The sequence below is a fragment of the Periplaneta americana genome, chromosome 11, assembly GCF_040183065.1.
Source record: "Periplaneta americana isolate PAMFEO1 chromosome 11, P.americana_PAMFEO1_priV1, whole genome shotgun sequence".
NCBI classification, from domain to species: Eukaryota; Metazoa; Arthropoda; class Insecta; order Blattodea; family Blattidae; genus Periplaneta; species Periplaneta americana.
In genome coordinates this window covers 97,499,472-97,509,996 of record NC_091127.1, presented here as the reverse complement: position 1 = coordinate 97,509,996, position 10,525 = coordinate 97,499,472, and the positions used below count along the sequence as shown (strand labels likewise).

Here is a 10,525-nt window from a genome sequence, read left to right as displayed (position 1 = left end):
AAAAAATTGGACCGGTGTCGGTTAGAGTTCGCGAGTAGCTCATTGGTAGAGCGTTGGTACGATTAACCAATGGTCTCGGGATCGATACCCGGCTCCGGAACAATTTTTCCCTCGAAATTATTCAAATCAACTTTACAGGGAGTTATAACTGAAATCTTGATTTGCATAATATACGTCACTGTTCGTTAACAGAAAAACCACAATTTAAGTCCCACGGAGTTAGTGTGCACTCGAAGTTGGTTGCTCGACGGTTGTCAGCCCACTTTGACGTCTGTGGATATAGAGGGAAAAATTGGACAGATGCCGGTTAGAGATCCCGAGAAGCTCAGTGTTAGAGCGTTGGTACGTTAAACCAAAGGTCCCGGGATCGATAACGGGCTCCGGAAGAATTTTTCCTTGGAAATTTATCTAATCAACTTTACAGGGAGTTATACCTGAAATCTTGATTTGCATAATACACGTCACAGTTCGTTAACAGAACAACCAAAATTAAAGTCACACGGAGTTAGTGTGCACTCGAAGTTAGTTGCTTGACGGTTGTCAGCTCACTTAGAGTTCTTTATATATAGAGGGAAAAATTTGGACCGGTAACGGTTAGAGTTTCCGAGTAGCTCAGTGGTAGAGCGTTGGTACGTTAAACCAAAGGTCCCGGGATCGATACCCGGCTCCGGAACAATTTTTCCCTCGAAATTATTCAAATCAACTTTACAGGGATTTATACCTGAAATCTTAATTTGCATAATACACGTCAATGTTCGTTAACAGAAAAACCACAATTTAAGTCACACGGAGTTAGTGTGCTCTCGAAGTTTGTTGCTTGACGGTTGTCAGCCCACTTTGAGGTCTGTGGAAATAGAGGGAAAAATTGGACCGATGTCGTTTAGAGTTCCGGAGTAGCTCAGTGTTAGAGGGTCTGTACGTTAAACCAAAGGTCCCGGGATCGATAACGGGCTCCGGAACAATTTTTCCCTCGAAATTATTCAAATCAACTTTACAGGGAGTTATACCTGAAATCTTGATTTGCATAATTCACGTCACTGTTCGTTAACAGAAAAACCACAATTTAAGTCATAAGGTGTTAGTGTGCACTCGAAGTTGGTTGCTTGACGGTTGTCAGCCCACTTTGAGGTCTTTGGATATAGAGGGAAAAATTGTACTGGTGTCTGTAGGAGTTCGCGAGCAGCTCAGTGGTAGAGCGTTAGTACGAGAAACCAAAGGTCCCGGGATCGAAACCCTGCTCCGGAACAATTTTTCCCTCGAAATTATTCAAATCAACCTTACAGGGAATTATAACTGAAATCTTGATTTGCTTAATCCACGTCACTGTTCGTTAACAGAAAAACCACAATTTATGTCACACAGAGTTAGTGTGCACTCGAAGTTGGTTGCTTGACGGTTGTCAGCTCACTTTGGGGTCTGTAGATATAGAGGGAAACATTGGACCGGTATCGGTTAGAGTTCCCGAGTAGCTCAGTGGTAGAGCGTTTGTACGTTAAACCAAATGTCCCGGGATCGATACCCGGCTCCGGAACAATTTTTTCCTCGAAATTATTCAAATCTACTTTACAGGGAGTTATACCTGAAATCTTGATTTGCATAATACAAGTCACTGTTTGTTAACAGAAAAACCACAATTTAAGTCACGCGGAGTTATTGTGCACTCGAAGTTTGTTGCTTGACCGTTGTCAGCCCAATTTGAGGGCTGTAGATATAGAGGGAAAAATTGGACCGATGTCGGTTAGAGTTCCCGAGTAGGTCAGTGTTAGAGTGTCTGTACGTTAATCCAAAGGTCCCGGGATCGATAACGGGCTCCGGAGCAATTTTTTCCCTCGAAATTTATCAAATCAACTCTACAGGAAGTTATACCTGAAATCTTGATTTGCATAATACACGTCACTGTTCGTTAACAGAAAAACCACAATTTAAGTCACACGGAGTTTGTGTGCACTCGAAGTTGGTTGCTTGACGGTTGTCAGCCCACTTTTAGGTCTGTGGAAATAGCGGGAAAAATTGGACCGGTGTCGGTTAGAGTTGCCGAGTAGCTCCGTTGTAGAGCGTTGGTACGTTAAACCAAAGGTCCCGGGAACGAAACACGGCTCCGGAACAATTTTTCCCTCGAAATTATTCAAATCAACTTTACAGGGAATTATAACTGAAATCTTGATTTGCATAATACACGTCACTGTTCGTTAACAGTAAAACCACAATTTAAGTCACACGGAGTTAGTGTGCACTCGAAGTTGGTTGCTTGACGGTTGTCAGCCCACTTTGAGGTCTGTGGATATAGAGAGAAAAATTGGACAGGTGTCGGTTAGAGTTGCCGAGTAGCTCAGTTGTAGAGCGTTGGTACGTTAAACCAAAGGTCCCGGGATGGATACCCGGCTCCGGAACAATTTTTCCCTCGAAATTATTCAAATCTGCTTTACAGGGAGTTATACCTGAAATTTTGATTTGCATAATACACGTCACTGTTCGTTAACAGAAAAACCACAATTTATGTCATATGGTGTTAGTGTGCACTCGAAGTTGTTTGCTTGACGGTTGTCAGCCCACTTTGAGTTCTGTGGATATAGAGGGAAAAATTGGACCGATGTCGGTTAGAGTTCGCGAGTAGCTCAGTGGTAGAGGGTTGGTACGTTAAACCAAAGGTCCCGGGATCGATACTCGGCTCGGGAACAATTTTTCCATCGAAATTTTTCTAATCTACTTTACAGGGAGTTATACCTGAAATCTTGTTTTGCATAATACACGTCAGAGCTCGTTAACAGAAAAACCACAATTTAAGTCACACGGAGTTAGTGTGCACTCGAAGTTGGTTGCTTGACGGTTGTCAGCTCACTTTGAGGTCTGTAGATATAGAGGGAAAAATTGGACCGGTATCGGTTAGAGTTCCCGAGTAGCTCAGTGGTAGAGCGTTTGTACGTTAAACCAAAGGTCTCGGGATCGATACCCGGCTCCGGAACAATTTTTCAATCGAAATTATTCAAATCAACTTTACAGGGAGTTATACCTGAAATCTTGATTTGCATTATACAAGTCACGGTTCGTTAACAGAATAACCACAATTTAAGTCACACGGAGTTAGTGTGCTCTCGAAGTTGGTTGCTTGACGGTTGTCAGCCCACTTTGACGTCTGTGGATATAGAGGGAGAAATTGGACAGATGCCGGTTAGAGATCCCGAGAAGCTCAGTGTTAGAGCGTTGGTACGTTAAACCAAAGGTCCCGGGATCGATAACGGGCTCCGGAAGAATTTTTTCTTCGAAATTATTCAAATCAACTTTACATGGCGTTATAACTGAAATCTTGATTTGCATAATACACGTCACTGTTTGTTAACAGAAAAACCACAATTTAAGTCGGGGGGAGTTAGTTTGCACTTGAAGTTGGTTGCTTGTCGGTTGTCAGCCTACTTTGATGTCTGTGGATATAGAGGGAAGAATTGGACCGGTGCCGGTTAGAGTTGCCGAGTAGCTCAGTGGTAGAGCGTTGGTACGTTAAACCTAAGGTCCCGGGATCGATACCCGGTTCTGGAACAATTTTTCCCTCGAAATTATTCAAATCAACTTTACAGGGAGTTATACCAGAAATCTTGATTTGCATAATACACGTCACTGTTCGTTAACAGAAAACCCACAATTTAAGTCACACGGTGTTAGTGTGCACTCGAAGGTGGTTGTTTGACGGTTGTCAGCCCACTTTCAGGTCTGTGTATATAGAGGGAAAAATTGGCCCCGGTGTCGGTTAGAGTTGCCGAGTAGCTCAGTGGTAGAGCGTTGGTACTATAAACCAAAGGTCCTGGGATCAATACCCGACTCCGGAAAAATTTTTCTTTCGAAATTATTCAAATCAACTTTACAGGGAGTTATAATTGAAATCTTGATTTGCATAATATACGTCACTGTTCGTTAACAGAAAAACCACAATTTAAGTCACACGGAGTTAGTGTGCACTCGAAGTTGGTTGCTTGACGGTTGTCAGCGCACTTTGAGGTCTGTGGAAATAGAGGGAAAAATTTTACCGGTGTCGGTTAGAGTTCCCGAGCAGCTCAGTGGTAGAGCGTTGGTACGATAAACCATAGGTCCCGGGATCGATACCCGGCTCCGGAACAATTTTCCCTCGAAATTATTCAGATCAACTTTACAGGGAATTATAACTGAAATCTTGATTTGCATAATACACGTCACTATTCGTTAACAGAATAACCAAAATTTAAGTCACACGGAGTTAGTGTGCACTCGAAGTTGGTTGCTTGACGGTTGTCAGCCCACTTTGAGGTCTGTGGATATAGAGGGAAAAATTGGACCGGTGTCTGTTAGAGTTGCCGAGTAGCTCAGTGGTAGAGCGTTGGTACATTAAACCAACGGTCCCGGGATCGATACCCGGCTCTGGAACAATTATTCCCTCGAAATTATTCAAATCAACTTTACAGGGAATTATACCTTTTACTCTTGATCTGCATAATACACGTCACTGTTCGTTAACAGAAAAACCACAATTTAAGTCACAAGGAGTTAGTGTGCACTCGAACTTGGTTGCTTGACGGCTGTCAGCCCACCTAGGTGTCTGTGGGTATAGAGGGTAAAATTGGACCGGTGTCGGTTAGAGTTCGCGAGTAGCTCAGTGGTAGAGCGTTGGTACGTTAAACCAAATGTTCCGGGATCGATACCCGGCTCCGTAACAATTTTTCCATCGAAATTATTCTACTCATCTTTACAGGGAGTTATACCTGAAAACTTGATTTGCATAATATATGTCACTGTTCGTTAACAGAAAAACCACAATTTAAGTCACACGGAGTTAGTGTGCACTCGAAGTTGGTTGCTTGACGGTTGTCAGCCCACTTTGAGGTCTTTGGATATAGAGGGAAAAATTGGACTGGTGTCAGTAGGAGTTCCCGAGCAGCTCAGTGGTAGAACGTTGGTACGATAAACCAAAGGTCCCGGGAACGAAACCCGGCCCCGGAACAATTTTTCCCTCGAAATTATTCAAATCAACTTTACAGGGAATTATAACTGAAATCTTGATTTGCATAATACACGTCACTGTTCGTTAACAGTAAAACCACAATTTAAGTCACACGGAGTTAGTGTGCACTCGAAGTTGGTTGCTTGACGGTTGTCAGCCCACTTTGAGGTCTGTGGATATAGAGGGAAAAATTGGACAGGTATCGGTTAGAGTTGCCGAGTAGCTCAGTTGGAGAGTGTTGGTACGTTAAACCAAAGGTCCCGGGATCGATACCCGGCTCCGGAACAATTTTTCCCTCGAAATTATTCAAATCAGCTTTACAGGGAGTTATACCTGAAATTTTGATTTGCATAATACACGTCACTGTTCGTTAACAGAAAAACCACAATTTATGTCATAACGTGTTAGTGTGCACACGAAGTTGTTTGCTTGACGGTTGTCAGCCCACTTTGAGGTGTGGGGATATAGAGGGAAAAATTGGACCGGTATCGGTTAGAGTTCCCGAGTAGCTCAGTGGTAGAGCGTTTGTACGTTAAACCAAAGGTCACGGGATCAATACCCGGCTCCGGAAAAATTTTTCCCTCGTAATTTTTCTAATCTACTTTACAGGGAGTTATACCTGAAATCTTGATTTGCATAATTCACGTCAGAGCTCGTTAACAGAAAACCCACAATTTAAGTCACACGGAGTTAGTGTGCACTCGAAGTTGGTTGCTTGACGGTTGTCAGCTCACTTTGAGGTCTGTAGATATAGAGGGAAAAATTGGACCGGTATCGGTTAGAGTTCCCGAGTAGCTCAGTGGTAGAGCGTTTGTACGTTAAACCAAAGGTCACGGGATCGATACCCGGCTCCGGAACAATTTTTCCCTCGAAATTATTCAAATAAACTTTACAGGGAGTTATACCTGAAATCTTGATTTGCATAATACACGTCACTGTTCGTTAACAGAAAAACCACAATTTAAGTCACGCGGAGTTAGTGTGCACTCGAAGTTGGTTGCTTGACGGTTGTCAGCCCACTTTGAGGTCTGTGGATATAGAGGGAAAAATTGGACCGATGTCGGTTAGAGTTCCCGAGTAGCTCAGTATTCGAGGGTCTGTACGTTAAACCAAAGGTCCCGGGATCGATAACGGGCTCCGAAGCAATTTTTTTCCTCGAAATTATTCAAATCAACTCTACAGAGAGTTATACCTGAAATCTTGATTTGCATAATACACGTCACTGTTCGTTAACAGAAAAACCACAATTTAAGTCACACGGAGTTAGTGTGCACTCGAAGTTGGTTGTTTGACAGTTGTCAGCCCACTTTGAGGTCTGTGGATATAGAGGGAAAAATTGTACCGATGTCGGTTAGAGTTCCCGTGTAGCTCAGTGGTAGAGCGTTGGTACGATAAACCAAAAGTCCCGGAATCGATACCCGGCTCCGGAACAATTTTTCCCTCGAAATTATTCAAATCAACTTTACTGGGAATTATGACTGAAATCTTGATTTGTATAATACACGTCACTGTTCGTTAACAGAAGAACCACAATTTAAGTCACGAGGAGTTAGTGTGCACTTGAACGTGGTTGCTTGACGGTTGTCAGCCCAATTTGAGGTCTGTGGATATAGAGGGAAAAATTGGACCGGTGTCTGTTAGAGTTGCCGAGTAGCTCAGTGGTAGAGCGTTGGTACGTTAAACCAAAGGTCCCGGGATCGAAACCCGGCTCCGGAATAATTTTTCCCTCGAAATTATTCAAATCAACTTTACAGGGAGTTATACCTGAAATCTTGAATTGCATAATACACGTCACTGTTCGTTAACAGAACAACCACAATTTAAGTCACACGGAGTTAGTGTGCACTCGAAGTTGGTTGCTTAACGGTTGTCAGCCCACTTTGAGGTCTGTGGATATAGAGGGAAAAATTGGACCGGTGTCGGTTAGAGTTCTCGAGTTTGTTCCGTTGTAGAGCGTTGGTACGTTAAACCAAAGGTCTCGGGATCGATACCCTGCTCCGGAACAATTTTTCCCTCGAAATTATTCAAATCAACTTTACAGGGAGTTATACCTGAAATCTTGATTTGCATAATACACGTCACAGTTAACAGAAGAACCACAATTTAAGTCACATGGAGTAAGTGTGCTTTCGAAGTAAGTTGCTTGACGGTTGTCAGCCCACTTTGACGTCTGTGGATATAGAGGGAAAAATTGGACAGATGCCGGTTAGAGTTCCCGAGTAGCTCAGTGGTAGAGCGTTGGTACGTTAAACCAAATGTCCCGGGATCGATACCCGGCTCCGGAACAATTTTTCCCTCGAAATTATTCAAATCAACTTTACAGGGAGTTATACCTGAAATCTTGATTTGCATAATACACGTCACTGTTCGTTAACAGAAAAACCACAATTTAAGTCACACGGAGTTAGTGTGCACTCGAAGTTGCTTGCTTGACGGTTGTCAGCCCACTTTGATGTCTGTGGATATAGAGGGAAAAATTGGACCGGTGTCGGTTTGAGTTGCCGAGTAGCTCAGTGGTAGAGCGTTGGTAGATAAACCAAAGGTCCCGGGATCGATACCCGGCTCCGGAACAATTTTTCCATCGAAATTATTCAAATCAACTTTACACGGAGTTATAACTCAAATCTTGATTTGCATATTACACGTCACAGTTAACAGAAAAACCACAGTTTAAGTCACACGGAGTTAGTGTGCATTCGAAGTAGATTGCTTGACGGTTGTCTGCCCACTTTGACGTCTGTGGATATAGATGGAAAAAATGGACCTGTGTCGGTTAGAGTTCCCGAGTAGCTCAGTGGTAGAACGTTGGTACGTTAAACCAAATGTCCCGGGATCGATACCCGGCTCCGGAACAATTTTTCCCTCGAAATTATTCAAATCACCTTTACAGAGAGTTACACCTGAAATCTTGATTTGCATAATACTCGTCACTGTTCGTTAACAGAAAAACCACAATTTAAGTCACACAGGGTTAGTGTGCACTCGAAGTTGGTTGCTTGACGATTGTCAGCCCACTTTGAGGTCTGTGGATATAGAGGGAAAAATTGGATCGGTGTCGGTTAGAGTTCCCGTGTAGCTCAGTGGTAGAGCGTTGGTACGTTAAACCAAAGGTCCCGGGATCGAAACCCGCTCCCGGAACAATTTTTCCGTCGAAATTATTCAAATAAACTTTACAGGGAGTTATACCTGAAATCTTGATTTGCATAATTCACGTCACTGTTCGTTAACAGAAAAACCACAATTTAAGTCACTCGGAGTTAGTGTGCACTCGAAGTAGATTGCTTGACGGTTGTCAGCCCACTTTGAGGTCTGTGTATATAGAGGGAAAAATTGGACCGGTGTCGGTTAGAGTTCCCGAGTAGTTCCGTTGTAGAGCGTTGGTACGTTAAACGAAAGGTCTCGGGATCGATACCCGGCTCCGGAACAATTTAACCCTCGAAATTATTCAAATCAACTTTACAGGGAGTTATACCTGAAATCTTGATTTGCATAATACACGTCACAGTTAAGAGAAAAACCACAATTTAAGTCACACGGAGTTAGTGTGCATTCGAAGTTGGTTGCTTGTCGGTTGTCAGCCCACTTTGACGTCTGTGGATATAGAGGGAAAAATTGGACCGATCTCGGTTAGAGTTCCCGAGTAGCTCAGTGTTAGAGTGTTGGTACGTTAAACCAAAGGTCCCGGGATCGATAACGGGCTCCGGAAAAATTTTTCCTTCGAAATTATTCTAATCAACTTTACAGGGAGTTATACCTGAAACGTTGATTTGCATAATACACGTCACTGTTCGTTAACAGAAAAACCACAATTTAAGTCACACGGAAATAGTGTGCACTCGAAGTTGGTTGCTTGACGGTTGTCAGCTCTCTTTGAGGTCTTTGGATATAGAGGGAAAAATTGGACCGTTATCGGTTAGAGTTCCCGAGTAGCTCAGTGGTAGAGCGTTGGTACGATAAACCAAATGTCCCGGGATCGATACCCGGCTCCGGAACAATTTTTCCCTCGACATTATTCAAATCAACTTTACAGGGAGTTATAAGTGAAATCTTGGTTTGCATAATACAAGTCACTGGTCGTTAACAGAAAAACCACAATTTAAGTCACAAGGAGTTAGTGTGCACTCGAAGTTGGTTGCTTGACGGTTGTCAGCCCACTTTGAGGTCTGTGAATATAGAGGGAAAAATTGAACCGGTGTCGGTTAGAGTTCCCGAGTAGCTCAGTGGTAGAGCGTTGGTACGTTAAACCAAAAGTCCCGGGATCGATACCCGTCTCCGGAACAATTTTTGCCGCGATATTATTCAAATCAACTTTATAGGGTGTTATACCTGATATCTTGATTTGCATAATACACGTCACTGTTCGTTAACAGAAAAACTACAATTTAAGTCAGACGGAGTTAGTGTGCACTCGAAGATAGCTGCTTGACGGTTGTCAGCCCACTTTGAGGTCTGTGGATATAGAGGGAAATATTGGACCGGTGTCGGTTAGAGTTCCCGACTAGCTCAGTGGTAGAGCGTTGGTACGTTAAACCAAAGGTCCCGGGATCGATACCCGGCTCCGGAACAATTTTTCCCTCGAAATTATTCAAATCACCTTTACAAGGAGTTATACCTGAAATCTTGACTTGCATAATACTTGTCACTGTTCGTTAACAGAAAAACCACAATTTAAGTCACACAGGGTTAGTGTGCACTCGAAGTTGGTTGCTTGACGGTTGTCAGCCCACTTTGAGGTCTGTGGATATAGAGGGAAAAATTGGACCGGTGTCGGTTAGAGTTCCCGAGTAGCTCAGTGGTAGAGCGTTGGTACGTTAAACCAAAGGGCCCGTGATCGATAGCCGGCTCCGGAACAATTTTTCCCTCGAAATTATTCAAATCAACTCTACAGGGATTTATACCTGAAATCTTGATTTGCATAATAGACGTCACAGTTCTTTAACAGAAAAACCACAATTTAAATCACTCGGAGTTAGTGTGCACTCGAAGTTGGTTGCTTGACGGTTGTCAGCCCACTTTGAGGTCTGTGGATATAGAGGGAAAAATTGGACCGGTGTCGGTAAGAGTTGCCGAGTAGCTCAGTGGTAGAGCGTTGGTACGTTAAACCAAATGTCCCGGGGTCTAAACCCGGCTCCGGAACTATTTTTCCCTCGAAATTATTTAAATCAATTTCACAGGGAGTAATACCTGAAATCTTGATTTGCATAACACACGTCACAGTTCGTTAACAGAAAAACCACAAATTTAAGTCACACGTAGTTAGTGTGCACTCGAAGTTGGTTGCTTGACGGTTGTCAGCCCACTTTGAGGTCTGAGGATATAGAGGGAAAAATTGGACAGGTGTCGGTTAGAGTTCGCGAGTAGCTCAGTGGTAGAGCTTTGGTACGTTAAACTAAAGTTCCCGGGATCGATACCCGGCTGCGGAACAATTTTTCCCTCGAAATTATTCAAATCAACTTTACTGGGATTTATACTTGAAATCTTGATTTACATAATAAACGTCACTGTTCGTTAACAGAAAACCCACAATTTAAGTCACACGGAGTTAGTGTGAACTCGAAG

The 10,525-nt window shown here is 43.1% G+C and overlaps 1 non-coding gene across 1 annotated transcript; it reads left to right on the top strand.

The window, feature by feature from the left end:
* Positions 1-8,886: 8,886 nt before the first annotated feature.
* Positions 8,887-8,958, top strand: TRNAI-GAU (transfer RNA isoleucine (anticodon GAU)). The gene has a single exon. It is a non-coding gene; the product is annotated as a tRNA-Ile (tRNA).
* The last annotated feature ends 1,567 nt before the right edge of the window (positions 8,959-10,525 follow it).